This window comes from Pan paniscus, chromosome 6, assembly GCF_029289425.2.
Source record: "Pan paniscus chromosome 6, NHGRI_mPanPan1-v2.0_pri, whole genome shotgun sequence".
Lineage (NCBI taxonomy): Eukaryota > Metazoa > Chordata > Mammalia > Primates > Hominidae > Pan > Pan paniscus.
The window spans coordinates 102,217,621-102,233,960 of record NC_073255.2 but is presented as its reverse complement, the minus strand read 5'-3'; the positions used below and the strand labels follow the sequence as shown (position 1 = coordinate 102,233,960).

The 16,340-nt window shown below is 32.9% G+C and overlaps 1 protein-coding gene across 6 annotated transcripts in view; it reads left to right on the top strand.

Annotated features, from left to right (window-relative positions):
• The window catches only part of SEMA3A (semaphorin 3A), a 553,763-nt gene that overhangs the window by 137,703 nt on the left and 399,720 nt on the right, over window positions 1-16,340 (top strand). For 5 of the 6 annotated variants that reach the window (XM_034964343.3, XM_063606267.1, XM_063606269.1 and 2 more), the window contains one exon: window positions 3,628-3,704. The gene's annotated coding sequence lies outside the window, so the exon portion shown is untranslated. Of the gene's footprint in view, window positions 1-3,233; window positions 3,532-3,627; window positions 3,705-16,340 lie in introns of those variants that run through there. The other variant, XM_063606270.1, reaches the window with a different exon arrangement.

Below are 16,340 nucleotides of genomic sequence, written 5' to 3'. Positions count from 1 at the left end.
AAGAAAGAATACCTACCACATTGGATTGGCGTATAGATCAAATGAAATAATTCCCCAAGGCACTCTGTTCAACCCTGATACTGAAGAAGATTTTAGTGAATGGCAGCAGTCATCACATAGGGTTATTAGAAAGACAAATAAGGTGGCATACGTGAACAATGAATGGAGCTTGGTACTTTGCGCACTCAATGCCCTCAATAATATTACTTTTTCTGGCCAGGCACAGTGGCTCATGCCTGTAATCCCAGCACTTTTGGAGGCCAAGGTGGGTGGATCACATGAGGTCAGGAGTTCGAGATCAGCCTAGCCAACATGGTGAAACCTCATCTCTACTAAAAATACAAAAATCAGCTGGATGTGTTGGCGGGTGCCTGTAATCCCAGCTACTCAGGAGGCTGAGGCAGGAGAATAGCTTGAACCAAGGAGGCAGAGGTTGCAGTGAGCTGAGATGGCACCACTATACTCTAGCCTGGGTGACAGAGTGAGACTCGGTCTCAAAAAAATAAAAAATAAAATAAAATATTACTTATTCCCTGAAACAGTCTCTTTGAAGTACCAATTTATGCTTCAAACATACACGTCTCCTCCCTAGGATTGCAGATAACGAGTCATAGTGCACAGGGTTCTGTCACATGCAGAGGCTATGGCAGAGTGGCTGATCCAGTTACATACATCTCACAAGCACAGTTAAGCCTCTGATTCCCTATATACTGTCAATCATATACTTTAAAAACAATTACTTCCACCAAATATACCTATCATCAACCTTACAAAGTTACCAATCCACTAGGCCAATTATATTATTAGAAGCTTGCTTTTCCATTTTTACATCTAAGTCCAACTCTTCTCTCTTAAAAGAATACTTTTAGAAATACCTTAAATGGTTTACTGTTATATTTTTGTGATCAGAACAATTTTAGATCATTATTTTAGCTTAACTATAGATGCAGATCACTATAAAGATGATAATATAAGCACAACACCTATAAACCAGAGACAGTTTTAAACTAGATGGTCATTGTCCTTTTAAACATTTCATTGTACTTGCGTATGCACATACACACACACACATCAATTCATAAAATGTAAGTGTATGAAATATATGTGTTTAATATATGTATCTTAATGGGTACAGTGTTCATATTCAATAATTGACTTAAATATATTTTTCGATGGACATACAAGTTTTCTACTTCCACTATTATCAGCAGTGCATCAGTGAACATCTTTGGGTATAAATATCTTTGCACACATATTTATTGCTATTATTTTAAAGAATTCTTTGAATGGAATTGTTGGGTAAAGGATACACATTCACATTTTTGATACATACTGTCTTTCACAAATCAATTACCAACTTTTGTTCTCACTGACATGCAGTGTCTTAAAGTTTGCATGAGTTTCATTCTCTATTTACATTGTTTTCTCCTCTGGGCTTCTGCCCATGAGATGCTGCCTGAAATCCATTCCTCTCCCGTGATCTCATGACCAGGCCTTGTTGACCATGCTTTTTCAATGACTCTTTTAGCTGGGCCCTTTCTTCAAACTTGAGGACTTCCTTGCTAATCTTCTTGTCACCTAAAGCCAAACTCATCTCATGCCGTATTTTCAACAACTACTTGTTAAAAAATATAATACAAAATAGTAAATACTAATGTTAATGAATGTAACTTAAACTTTCTTGGAAAATGTTAGTACTCACTTTTATTTTCCAGACACTAGACAAAGTACTATGTATGCATTATATGAAAATTGAATGTTATTATTATTAACTTCCTCTGCAATAAAAATCTGAAGCTCAGAAAATCTTAGTTATTTTCCAAGGACAAATATATGTAGCACATTTGGGCTTATATCCTTGGTTGTATTATTGCAATTCTGTTCTTAACCACCATGATGTACTGTCTGCATTTGGAAATTCAGGAACAAATTTAGAGCTTTGCCAACGTTTCAAAGGCATGATTTTATAAATTACTTTTATTCATAAATTACTGTGTGATCAAAAATATAAATTTACTTTGGGGTAAGTCAGGCTGATCTCATATTATTTCAGAAAATATCTGTTATTTTATTCCATAATAAAAAGTTACTGACCCTATTTGCTTTTTGTTAATAATGACTGCGGACATTTCCTAAGAGATGCCTAGTTGAAAATATGTCCATGTAACGCTGATGAAGTAGGAATTTGGGCAAGCTTGTAGGTGACTGATTTCTGTGCTTATTTCAAAAATGATTCTATTCAACATGTATTGAAGAGCTATTATGGAATACCAAACTACAGGAAAGTTGGTGGCCTTAAAGAAACCATCAGCTTGGTCCACTGGAGTTATCCGATGTGTGAGCTCACTCTAGTTTCTACAGGTTGACTGGGGACACTTATTTAGTCTGGGCTTGGCTGGGGCAACTTAGCAAGGGCTTCTCCATTCCATGTATTTTTCATCATTCTTTTGAAACCAGTGGGTTAGCCCAGGTATGTACATTTTATGGTGACGGCAAAAGGACAAGAGAGCGAATGGAAACATACAACATATCTTGAGGACTCAGCTTTTGGAGCTGGCATGTTGTCACTTTTACATCATCCTATTTGCAAAAGCAAGTCTCATGATGAAATTCATAGCCAGAGTGGGGAAATATGCTGCTCCCCTTTGAGGGAAGAATGGCAAACTCATATGGCAAAAAGCATGGAGATAAGACGGAAGTGAGAAGTAGTGCCAGTAATACAAGCTAGCACCAAAGCAACTGAGTTTTTACTTGAAAAGATATTCTGGTTCTAAACTTAAAAACTAACCTATATTTTTAATTATTTGGTCACGGGATACTATGAAGTTTTTTGATTTCCTGAGACAGAGAGGGCATGCTGCAGATGTTTTAATTTCAGGTCAGGTGATTTCTACCTATGAAATGATTTTGCCTATGTCCTTTAAGAACCACTGGTGTGTTTCTCTGAATGCAGTTTTCAGCACTAAAACTCTCAATGAGTGACTCATTAAACTAGTCACCATTGTATCCACCCACTCAACCTCTTGCCATGGCCTCCAAATCTGAGGCTGCTGTGTCAGATAAGCATGATAACTGTAGAATCCAGAATTCCTATTCAACTTGTGCCAAAACACTAAGCCTTTAAGTTTAAGAGCATTTGAGGATAATTGTAAGAAAAATAGCTTGGTTGCTCTGTAACCAGATGCTAAGTTGACTAATACTCACAGTGAGTTAACCGGAAATTAAAGGAGGGAGTCACAGCCCCAGAGTGTGAAAGAAGATAGCCGGAAATGTCCAAAGCAGTTAAGAGGGCGAACAGATTTTGTCTAAAAAGATAAGGCAGCTAAACAGAGGGTGAGAAGACACGAGCCAAATTTACACACACAAATAGTGGAAATAATCTCTGAGAATCCAATTTGGGAAGAAGTGAGGGAGATAATAGTGCTCTGAGTGCCTAGTGATGAGAGAACAAAGAGATTAACGATGCCTGAGAGACAGGATCAGTAATGTTTCCAAGGTGTCATGGAAGAGTCTGCTGGCAATAGGACAGAAGTGTGTTTTTTTGTTTATTAAACCAGTTTACTAAGAAGGTTCAAGTTTGCGTCAAAGTTCAAACTTTATAAATTATTTGTTTGCTTTGCTTTCCAGAATATTTAAAAAAACCATCCATGGGACAGTCTAACATAACAAAGGGAATTATTCATCAAGAAGAGGCCCTTTAGCAGGTAAGTGTGAGGAAACCCTTCATCTTTAAAAGTCATATGACTCTTTGCTTGGTGTTTGACTTTAAGTGGAACCGAAAAAGTTTTAAGGAGATTAACATCTTTATATTCTTAAAGCCAACGTCTTCAAAATAACAACCTAAAAGCAAAGTGAAAAATCCAATCAGGTGTTTATTGATTTTTTCAAATTCAAATATATATTATAATATTGTTTCTCAACTTCTATGAGATATAAGGCTTGTCTTGATATAAGTAATGAGATGGATATAATTATGTTCCATGATTTAATATTTTATTTTCTTATATCTTAATTATGAGTTGATGCTATAGTCTGAACAATTAAGACCTAAATGCTTTTCCAAATTTACATAAAAATTCAAAATTTTGTGTTAGAAAATTACTTTTTAAAAAACTCAAGTATTCTGCATCTGGGTGGAAACTAAAGATAATTGCCAATTCTAGATGTTATTATGATTACTGTTCCAATTTTATTGTCTTAAATTCCTCAACTGTCTACTTCCCCCATACTATATGACATAAATTAAAGTCTCTGAGCCATGTTATATGTTGTTCACTAGTAAACATCAACGTGCTGGTACAGAAAGGCATATCTGATTCTGTAAAAAGTTTCTGAAGGAACAAGATAATAAAAAAACAATGTAAATCTATTTGCACAAACCTAATATTACTGGAAGGAGTTTCTGTCAATAACTACTGATGTGACCCAGTGCTTCTAACCTATATGTATGTACATCCATGTATATATGTTAGATAGGGTAGATATACATATTACCTATCTATATACCTACCTATTTACCTCCTTCCTCTCCCTCCATCATCCATTCTCATGTTCTATATGGTTATATGTTCTATATGGTATATTAGATACTCAACTAATCTATTTCAAATAAATGAATTAGTAGTTTCATCCATAGCTGTTGTTAGCATGGAAAAACTTAGGGGAACTGAGAATCTTTTTTTCTGCCTTAGAACATGCTATATTAACTTGTGGTTTATGTAATTACCATTGTATGTCTCCTTATTTTTGTCCCTAAAGAAACTTTACATCTTACAACTTCATCCCTATGAATTTTATTTCCTTCCCTATAAAATGAGAATAAAAATATACATTATAAAGGTATATTTGAGGTCTAAACAAAATAATGTGTATTAAATGTAATGCCTTGAAAAGGTAAATATTTATAAATTGGCATGGCTTTGAGACAATAAGAAAAACTAGAATTGGCACATGCTTAAAGTGGGAATTCAACAGAGCAACCAAGATGTTTCTAACCTTTTCTTTTTAATTGCATTTGAGGCCTATCAAATCTAACTTTTACACAAAATTATAAATTATTCATGATTTCCATAGATATTTTATATTTTATCTTAAGAGGTGTCTGCTAAACTATATAAATCTGGAAGGAAACTTATGCTAAAATATAAGGTATTGGCCTATGTGTATACACATTGCTCATTCTCTAATGAGGCTCTGGAGCTATGAAACATGCGTGGTGCAGTGTGGAAACAAAGTTTATGGATTGTGACTCACATATATTATCACATTAAATCCCTATAAATGCTTAAACACAACTTCTTTTATCAGTTTATGCCTATACTCAAAACCAGCAATTGCTTCCTTTGCCTGCAGAATAAGTTACTAGTTCCTAAGATTGCTATTCCAAGTTCTCAAGAATCTGGTCCCATTCTACCTCTTTAAGGTTTTTTCCTACTTATGCCCATTAAAATTTTGCACTTCAATCAGGTTAACCTATTCATTCAATCCACAATTCCAAAAGCAGTCTACATCCTTACCTTTGTTTTTGCAGCTTCCTTTCCTATTTGGTATGACTTTCCATCTTGACAAAAGCTTGTATGTCCTTTAAATAACAGGTCCAGCCTCTACCTAGCTGCATTTCTGAATCATCTCAGTTGATAATTATCTCACCATTATCTGAAAAAAAATTAGTAATATTTATATTACTAATTTTCATTCATATAAAAATATTAATTTACTAATTACTAATACAATTTGATGTTTTTATATATATAATTATATATTTAATACCTGTCACCTCTTTCTAAAATGGCATACCTGTGAGTCTTTGTTTTGTTCACCATTTTATAAACAGTACCTAGATTTTCACCTGAAATATACTAGATGCTCAACTAATCTATCTTGAATAAATGAATTAACATTTACAAACAACTAGATTAGGAATATGTTGTCTTTTCTGGTCTGCAGAATTTGGGGGTTGAATATATTTCTTAAAAAGATTGTTCAATATAATCATCTGAAGACTAGATTCTTCTTTTGTACCAAGTCTGTCACTTCATGGCAACTCTCTTAAACAAGCTACATTTCAGTTTCTATTTATGAAATAGTGATAAACATTATCGCCTTTGTTCTTGTCACTTGAAGTTACAAAACTGATGGAAAAAAAAGGACGTTGAATTCCAAAAGTCACTTTCAACAGCTCATTATTAACTTTGGAATGACTAAAAATGATTCTTCTGCTTGGTTCCAAAGAAAGATAATAATGCACTTTGGTGTATTAGGGATAAGTCCATACAGAACACAGGATATTAAAATACATATTTATAAGAAAGATTCCAGACATCCCAAATTCATAAAATGTCTGGCTCTAAGTTGGTTTGAAGTTTTGCCTGGACTCCAGATATAGATTTGTGTATTTTATCTGTCCATCTCTATATTTTTGATTTCCACTGGGATTCAGTTTTGGCAACATGAGTTTATTGTTTCCAGTGAAAACATCAATATACTAATTCCCAATGAGATGAATTAACATTGTGCTCTAGTGATATCTGCAGTTTTTGGGCTGGATATATATTTGATGGAAAATCTATACTGAAGATTCATGATTGATATAAAATCCAGTGACTTGTGCATATACAAATATATACAAGTTATATATAACTTTATCTTACACTTGTTATTATATAGCCTATATATGTGTTTTTGCATATATATTTATGCTAGATATATATAGTGAATATGTATGTCTGTATATTGTATATGTGTATGTATGTATACACATATCTGTATACATACACACTTGCTATATAATAATCAAGGTGAGATAAATTGTATATATTACTTATATAGAATTAACATGCATTTTATATGTTAATTATAATAATAATTGTTAGAAACTATTAGTCATTTAGGTAAGATGCTTATTTTTGTTCATCTTTTGCTTTAAATTTATCTTACTTTGGTCATTATATGGCCAGTATGTTTATATGTATATGCTATATTTGTACTGTATAAATACATTATACAGTACATTAAAACAATAACATAAAACTATAAAGCCAAACCAAAATTCTGACCTACTGATATAATTTTTAAGTGGTGCATAAAATAACTACCTTGCTTTTAAAATTATCTTTATCCTTGTAAACCTCATTACAAAGATAAATAACATGTTTTTAATTACAACTCATCAAAGATGACAATGATTTATATCCATAAGTGGTTGTGACATGCGGGTCACTTTCTATTGGATTGCATACAAAATAAAGGATTAAATTTCATTAAAAAAACTGAGTTCTTTTCAGAAGCTCACTGTTTTGTTAAGCAAGATTTACTAACATTATGGTGAATGAATCTGCAGACCATTTTTAAAGTTGTAAAGAAAAATAGAATTTTTGAAGCTTATAACCTATTTTTAGAAATACCATGGGTTATCTATAAGTGAGCTTAAATATTTTATGTTATAAATTTAATTTCTATAGCACCTATAACATTACATTGTGCTCACTTATGTACTCAAGTTACAACATCCTTGAAAGCATTACTTCTACTTTTGTGATGTTTCTATATTTAGTAATTAGCATAGAATATTTATAAAATTATTATGTATTTACTGAATGTGTCCATCAGAAGGTCCAATATTTTATAAAGCTAAGATTTCTTCAAGATTCTTTTAAATAAACAGAATTGTAGATTTGACTAAGGGAAATTTTTTGACACTCCAAAGAATTCAATGCAGTTTCTTTAGCTTACTTTTTGAGATTTTTTTCAGTTTCATTTCCATCTTTATCTTCAACCGGATCTGCCTCTACCTATATATATATAGGTCTACTCATTATTCCAAATGCAAGTCTTGCTTTCTCACCTATCTGCCTTTTTCATTCCACTATTCCTGTCTGAAATGTTTTCTCTCTGCAAGTCCTATCAAAATCTTAGGCTCTTGTTAAGCCTCAACTCACATCCAGTCTTCTTTCTCTGAAGTAACTGGAAGAGCTGTGTGGAGCTATACTAGATCACCATCTTTTCCGATCATCTGTGGCAAATCTGTCATTTGAATATCAAGAGAAATATTTGGCAAAACTATTGTTTGGCGATTTTTTTCTTAAGAAGGGGTATTTTAATTATGCACATACATTAGCTCTTTAAATATATTTAGGATTCTTAAAGACATAAACAAATTATGTAGATTATTTTTGAGGATCCACTGGCCTACTTTAATAATACTTCCTTTTAAGGCAATGGCATATAACCTGAATTAAATCAAGTAGCATTTGTTTGCCTCTTTCTTTAAGATGAAAAATTAAGTAATTAAACTACATTGTGGACATATATTCATAACTGGTAATTCCACATCTCACCTATACGTTTATTTTTTATTAGAAAATGTCTTTCTTCTACTCTAGCCCCAATTCCTAGAGGGGCCTTGCTGACCCTTACTTGAGGACATTAATTGAACTGTCTATGAATCAGATTCATAGACATATGTCATATATAAATGGTCAAGCCCCTGAACATGTTGCTTAAATTCTCTGCACCTCAATTTATTCAAAAATTAAGGTTTTTTTTTTTTAAGATTAAAGGCATCTTAGTGTATGCAAATTCTTTAGAACATTGAATTGCTGGAACAAACCCTCAGATATCTGCCTATAGAATCAAGTGAGAGCACAAGAAAAAAAATCCTGCATAACCAAGTAGCTAGATTTGAATATCTTTTTTATATGGTTAGTGTTGGAATAGCAATTTACCGCTAGTATGCCTATCACTTTAAAACACCTCAGAAAATGACGTGGAGTTTTGTTGCACAGAAAGGCCTTTTCTCAGTTGTTGTTTATGGATGAACCAAGTGAATCTCTTGGGGAGACTTAAGTAATTCTGCCTTGGAGTGCTCACCTATTAAGGCAGAAAGAGTATGTGTTCCATGTTCTTCCTTGATTGAGTGTAAAGTATGGTTGTAGTATGCTTTAGTGTAGCACGGAATCACAGAGGATGAAGTGAGAATTAATTAGCTTAGAAACTTGATTATAGCAGATTGATAAAAAGGAGTAATTTACTATTTTAGTAAATGAATACTGATCATGTCATCATCATTTACAATTTTAATATTATATTACTGTACCACTTATTACAATTGTAATTATTTGTTTAATGCTTAAGTTTCTCCATTATACTGTCACCTTTATAATGGGATGATATATTTCTGCTTTAGTTGAAAATGTATTTCGTGGGCCTACTTCGGGTCTGTGGAACCTACTACTAGGTTCACAGTAAATATATGATGTTGTAAGTTTTCATTTCTGAAGCAAGTGTACTATGTTGGCTAACATAAAATTAAATCAGAGGGGGTAAAGTGAAGTAAAAAAATTAATGGAGAAGGAGGTCTTTGACATATAGACAGGTCAAGAGTCTTTTATAAAAATAATAATGTGTCTGTCTGTGACAGGTTCAATGAAAGCTTTTCAGAGGTAGTACAAACGCCTTTGTTTTTCCTTATTGACAAATGTGATATTTAAATCATTTAGTTAAAAAGTAGTGTCTCCACTTTTTTTAGTTTATGTTTTCATAACCATGTTATAATTACTCAAATGTAAATTATGATATAATTTAAATGTTATAATTTAACTTACTCAAGATAAAATATTTAAATATTAGTTAAACTCATGTTATTTATTGTAGATGAGTTATCTATTCACAATCTCTTAGAATAATTATCTTGTGATATTCATGCAGTTCTCAATATCAGATTGTGTCTAGATTTGGTTGTAAATGGAAATATGTTAAACGTAAAAATTCACTTAAGACTAACATCAGAGTGATTTTGAAGTTGTTGCAGCAAAAAAAAGTAAGAATATAAAAGTGTTAATATGATGAATAATAAATAACTAGAAGTCAGCATATTAAAAATGTGGTTACCAGTTTAAACAAGCAGATCAGTGGAAAAAATAATAATAATACAGTATGAGATACAGTCATATTTACTTTGAGAAAGAAGTCTTCGCAAAAGTGAAGAACTCATTTAGGGAATTAATTTTGGAGACAGAGAGATGAGGGTTTGAATCCTGCATTCAAACCTATGAGCTCTGTGACACTGAACAAGTAATACACTTTCAGCCTCTATTTCAAGTATAGAGTGGGCGTTATAAAATAAATGCAGAGAGAGAGCTCAAACAAAACACTTATACCTAGACTATTCTGAACCATAAAGGCACCAAAAGAACATCTTTTATTGGTTCCAAACTTTTAATATATATGATAGTTCTTTCCAAACATGAGTACTTGAGTAAACTGGGTAAGATAATGTTCTCTCTGGCACGTAGGCTTTTGTAACTATTTCTCCTTGTCACAACATCATTTATTTTCCTGTGGCATAAACCCCACCCAAACACCTACAATTCTCCCTACAGGATTGAATTGACTTTATCTCCTATATTACTATTCCTAATGATTATTATTTAATTGTCATATTTTTTTATTCCCTTTGTAGTGCCATAACCACAAGGTAATGGTAAGGCAGGGTCCTATTGCTGGACAGCTGGGAATAGAGTTAATGCACCATGCAGCTTTGATCAAGAATTGTAGCTTTATTTGGTCAGATGCATTCTGTGTTTTTAACTGCTCTCATTCTTGAGGTTACAAGAATGCAAACAATTCTACAGTTCCACCTCTTTTTTTTTTTTTCTCTTGTTCTTTTTTCTCTCTCCTCAGTCTCTCTACGGCCTCAGGGCCTGCCTGACCTGCACAGTTTATTCTGAATTTACTAACTTCTTTTAGTTCCAAATGTTACTTTTGGTTACTTTTCCCCTTTTCTTATAAAATAAATTTTGCCTCTAATCTATAATTAATTGAAATAAAGTGACAGCATGGTAATGCAAGTAGAAAATTGTTTTTTGCTATTTGGAAGTACAATAAATGCTTAGGTTCCCATGTCACATAACAAAATACATTCTGGGTAATAAATATTTAGTTTATTGTGCAATATAACAATATACTTTTTGTGGCTGAAATAATTAAATGTAAAAATTCAAATGATTTTTTAAATTCTAAAAAAATAAACAAATACAGCTGTAATCCAAAAGGGTGATGGATTTCTAAGCTTGAATGATGAAATTGAATTAAGAAGTAAATACTTAATAACACAATTAAAAGTTTTATTTGAAAAAATCGTTTTATATATTTGTGTCTCTGTATTTTGTTTCTTTAAGGCCAATGTACAAGGTGTTTTCGGGGAATGTTTTAAGGGAATATGACTAAGGATTATGTCAGCATATGAAACTTATTGGTTTCAGAATCTAGTTACATTCTTAAAAAATCACTGAGGATCCTAAAAGGTTTTGTTTATGTTTATCAGTATTTACTGTACTGGAAATTAAAACAGATATTTTATAATATATATTTATTATGTCATTTAACAACTATAATAAATAAATCATATGTTAACCAATACATATTTTAATGAAGATATATTTTCAAAACAAAATGAATTAGTGAGCAAGTACCATTGTTTCATTATTTTTGAACATCTCCATAACATCTGGCTAAATAGATGGGTTCTTATACCTGCATCTGCTTTCAATCTGTGGTGATGGCACTCATCTGCAGCCTCTGGAAAACTGCATAGTACACTCACCAGAGAATGAAAGGGGAAGAAACAGCTTATATCCTAATATTATTTTAAAAGTAATGTTGACCTTGCAGAGCCCCTGAAAAGTTCTTAAGGAAGCTTAGAGTTCCCTAGATCACACTATGAGAAAGATTGGCCTAGACCAATCAGGACTATACAGGGAGCTGGAATTAATAACAATATCACAAAAACAGCACAGCTGCTATAGAAGAGGAGCAGAATAGTTGTGAAAGTTACAATCACAATTTGTCTAAACCATAAAGTTTATTGTACTGAAGCCATTCACAATAGGCCAATTCCACATAATTAAGTGGAAACATGTTTGTGTTATAAAATTGAAGGCAAAAAATACAAAATTAAAAATCTTAGGTCAATTAAATCTGTATAGATATTTTATAGATAGATATAGATCTAAAGAAAGCTGTTAAAACTTTTGTTTTTAAAGAACTGGGGTGAAAAATTGAAAGAACATGCACCAAAAATAATCAGCACTTGCCTTTAAGGCAAAGGCACCTGGGTATATATTTTCAAATGTCCGAGAGTGAAAAAGCAGTGACAATCTAGTCTCTATCTCCTGAACTGTCATGAAACTTTAGATCACTGAACTGTTTTCTCTCAGGATTTCTATTTCTCTCACTTAATGAATCAGTTCTTTGTTGGTTTGGAATTAGGTCCAGAATAGCTGTTCTCCAAATAATTCATTTCCTTTATCTTTGGTGGGTAGAATTTTCAATAAGGTGTGTCAGGAATTTGTCAGATGATGTGATTTTGCTGAAAGAGAATTTCAGCAGATGTCCGTAGACTAACTCTTCCCTTGCTACTTTAGCTTCTGAGGCAGGATGGTGATCTGGATCAGGGCATATCATCTATTTCCTGCTCTAGCTAGTTGTACAGTAATATACTCCCATACTGCTATTTACTTTGTAACTTCCCCATTTTTTCTTCATCCATTAGATCTGTAGCATATTTCCAAACTTGGATCAATGAATGAGCACTGCTTTTTGCAGACATAGAGCAGGGCTCTAGATAGAGTCTACTCAGTCCTACTCTGGAGTAGCCCATAGTCCTATATATTATGACAATTACTTTGTGTTTATTATTTGAATTACATTTTTATCTTTATTCTGCCTTCCCATACTCTTACATACTTCCTTAACATTAGAAAATGGATGTTACCATAAAATTATCAGTAAAAATGCTGGAGTTCCATGTAATTATGTAAACACAAATAGTTAACAATAGTTATTCTACTATAAATATAGAAAGGGATTTCATATGTTCTGAACCATATCAAACTTAAAGTTGTAAAGTTTTACAAGAAGCCATAATTGAAGGATAAGATTACAAAGTACAATAATGATTTTACAGTGACATATTTGCCTTTGCTCACCGTCATTCATTGTTATTCAACTCTAGCAAAAAGTGTGCTGAATCGCTCTGATGTTTTTAGAATAAGTTTCCAAAAATGTCTTCCAATGTTGACGATGAAATTATAAAAACCCTGAATAATGATAATAAAATTAACAATCGTTGAACATTTATTGTATGGTTGAAATTGAGAATTATTACCTTTAATTATCTCAACACCACTGTGATGTTGTTACTGTTATTTTTGCTACTTTATAAATATGGTAACTGAATCTGGGAGAAATTAAGAATTTATTCAAGGTTATTTATTTATTTATTTATTTATTTAGCATGGGGGTCTCAGTACATTGCCCAGCTTGGTCTCAAACTCCTGTTCTCAAGTTTACAACAGTTGTGAGCCACCACGACTGGCCAAGGTCATCCAATTATTTAGTCATGAAGGAAGACTGTTTATCTTAGAGAGATTGTCTTCAGACCTCTCTTTCTTAACCACTAAATATACCATACAAAACTATATGAGCAACATTAATATCTATACTTAGAGTAATTTTAAAAACCAAAGAAAAACAACTGAAAGCTATAATCTGTTTTAAGAATTCATAAAACTATCATAGAAATAGAATAAGAGAGAGCCTAGAGCCGAGTTCACCCTGCAGTTCTCTCTTCTAGGATCCTTTACACAGGAAGTAATGAAAATGAAGGACACCGTCTCCTCTGCAGAGTCCTTCAGTTAACTTCCCTGGCCTACCCATAAAGATGCTTCTCTGACCCTTTTGATTGTGTCATTAGTATTTATATGAATTAGCAGTAGACTTTTTAAAATTCCCCTAGTTCAATGTACTTTTCCAGAAGGCTTAAGTTCCTTGTCTATGTCATAAGATTCATTGTAATTAGGGTATCATTAGTAATTAAGAGTCTTCCCTTGACTCTTATTTTATATTACTCGTTCTCCCTAATGGTGTCCATCTATCCATTTTCTTTCAATAGAATATTGCTTCATATTTAGAAAACCTAACTCCCATGCTCAATAAGGATAGATGTATTTATTTGCATTATAAACATTGCTCCATAGCTGAGTAGTAGAATTTCCTCTACCTTTCAATAGCTTTCCGTTTTCCATTTTTATTTCAGTTTTCTTATTTTTCCTTTATTTATTTCTTTCCCTTGTTCAGGAATATTATAATAACTGGTTTCTATTTTGCATCATTTCTTCCATTCAATATAAGTCTTACAAATCTTAAAATTTATTGAAGTTTATTAGCTGTACTTCTTAGAAACATTCTCAGCACTTCATGAGAACATGTTCCTGGTTTGTCTCTCTCGTCTTTGGATCAGAATCTCCAGTGAAACTCAGCCATTGTTCCCTTCTGGAAGTTGTGAAAACTAGCTTATTTTTCCCAAAGTCAATGAAGTCTGTTAAAATCTTATCTCTCACAATAAAATTTATAGTAAGCATTTGAAGTTGTAAAACATTTTCAAGTATTCAACAGAAAAAAATGGAAAATCAAATATTAAACTAATTTTGAATTCTTGATAACATAGTTTTTAAAATAACATTTTTACCTGTATATTTTAAATTTTAAGTTAAATTTTAATTCCTGAAAGTAGATTTGTAGAGTGTTGTTTAAATTTGTAGACTTTGCACTTGAACCTGGCATGGCAGAGGTTGCAGTGAGCCAAGATCATGCCACTGCACTCCAGCCTGGGTGACACAGCGAGACACTCTCAAAAAAAATAAAAAATAAATAAAAAATGTAGATTTTAAAAAATTGCTGTTAGTAGGGATAGCTGGCCAAAATGTATGGTTTACTCTATTCCCCTTTGACACTGAGCTAATTTAAGAATACTCTGCACATTAGCAGCATCTTGTATAATAGATTGTATTCTACACTCATCTTGACATGCTGCAAGGCTTTGGGTAAGTAAAAAATGTGCTAATAGTTTTAAAACTATAATCTGCTTAAATGTAACACCTTCCAGATCTAGCAAAGCAAGGATTTTGTTTGTCTGTTTAGAAATTAGTTTAACTAACTGTCTCTCAGACCACATTGCAATCAAACTAGAACTCAGGATTAAGAAACTCACTCAAAACTGCTCAACTACACGGAAACTAAACACCTGCTGCTGAATGACTACTGGGTACATAACGAAATGAAGGCCGAAATAAAGATGTTCTTTGAAACCAACGAGAACAAAGACACAACATACCAGAATCTCTGGGACACATTTAAAGCAGTGTGTATGTAGAGGGAAATTTATAGCACTAAATGCCCACAAGAGAAAGCAGGAATGATCTAAAATTGACACCCTAACATCACAATTAAAAGAACTAGAGAAGCAAGAGCAAACACATTCAAAAGCTAGCAGAAGGCAGAAAATAACTAAGATCAGAGCAGAGCTGAAGGAGATAGAGACACAAAAAACCCTTCAAAAAATCAGTGAATCCAGGAGCTGGTTTTTTGAAAACATCAACAAAATTGATAGACCACTAGAAGACTAATAAAGAAGAAAAGAGAGAAGAATCAAATAGACGCAATAAAAAATGATAAAGAGGATATCACCACCGATCCCACAGAAATACGAACTACCATCAGAGAATACTACAAACACCTCTAGGCAAATAAACTAGAAAATCTACAAGAAATGGATAAATTCCTTGACACATACACCCTCCCAAGACTAAACCAGAAAGAAGTTGAATCTCTGAATAGACCAATAACAGGCTCTGAAATTGAGGCAATAATTAATAGCTTACCAAGCAAAAAATGTCCAGGACCAGATGGATTCACAGCTGAATTCTACCAGAGGTACAAGGAGGAGCTCCTCCCATTCCTTCTGAAACTATTCCAATCAATAGAAAAAGAGGGAATCCTCCCTAACTCATTTTATGAGGCCAGCATGATCCTAATACCAAAGCCTGGCAGAGACACCACAAAAAAGAGAATTGTAGACCAATATCCCTGATGAACATCGATGCAAAAATCCTCAATAAAATACTGGCAAACCGAATCCAGCAGCACATCAAAAAGCTTATCCACCATGATCAAGTGGGCTTCATCCCTGGGATGCAAGGCTGGTTCAACATACGCAAATCAATAAACATAATCCAGCATATAAACAGAACCATGGACAAAAACCACATGATTATCTCAATAGATGCAGAAAAGGCCTTTGACAAAATTCAACAACCCTTCATGCTAAAAACTCTCAATAAATTAGGTATTGATGGGACGTACCTCAAAATAATAAGAGCTATTTATGACAAACCCACAGCCAATATCATACTGAATGGACAAAAACTGGAAGCATTCCCTTGGAAAACTGGCACAAGACAGGGATGCCCTCTCTCACCACTCCTATTCAACATAGTGTTGGA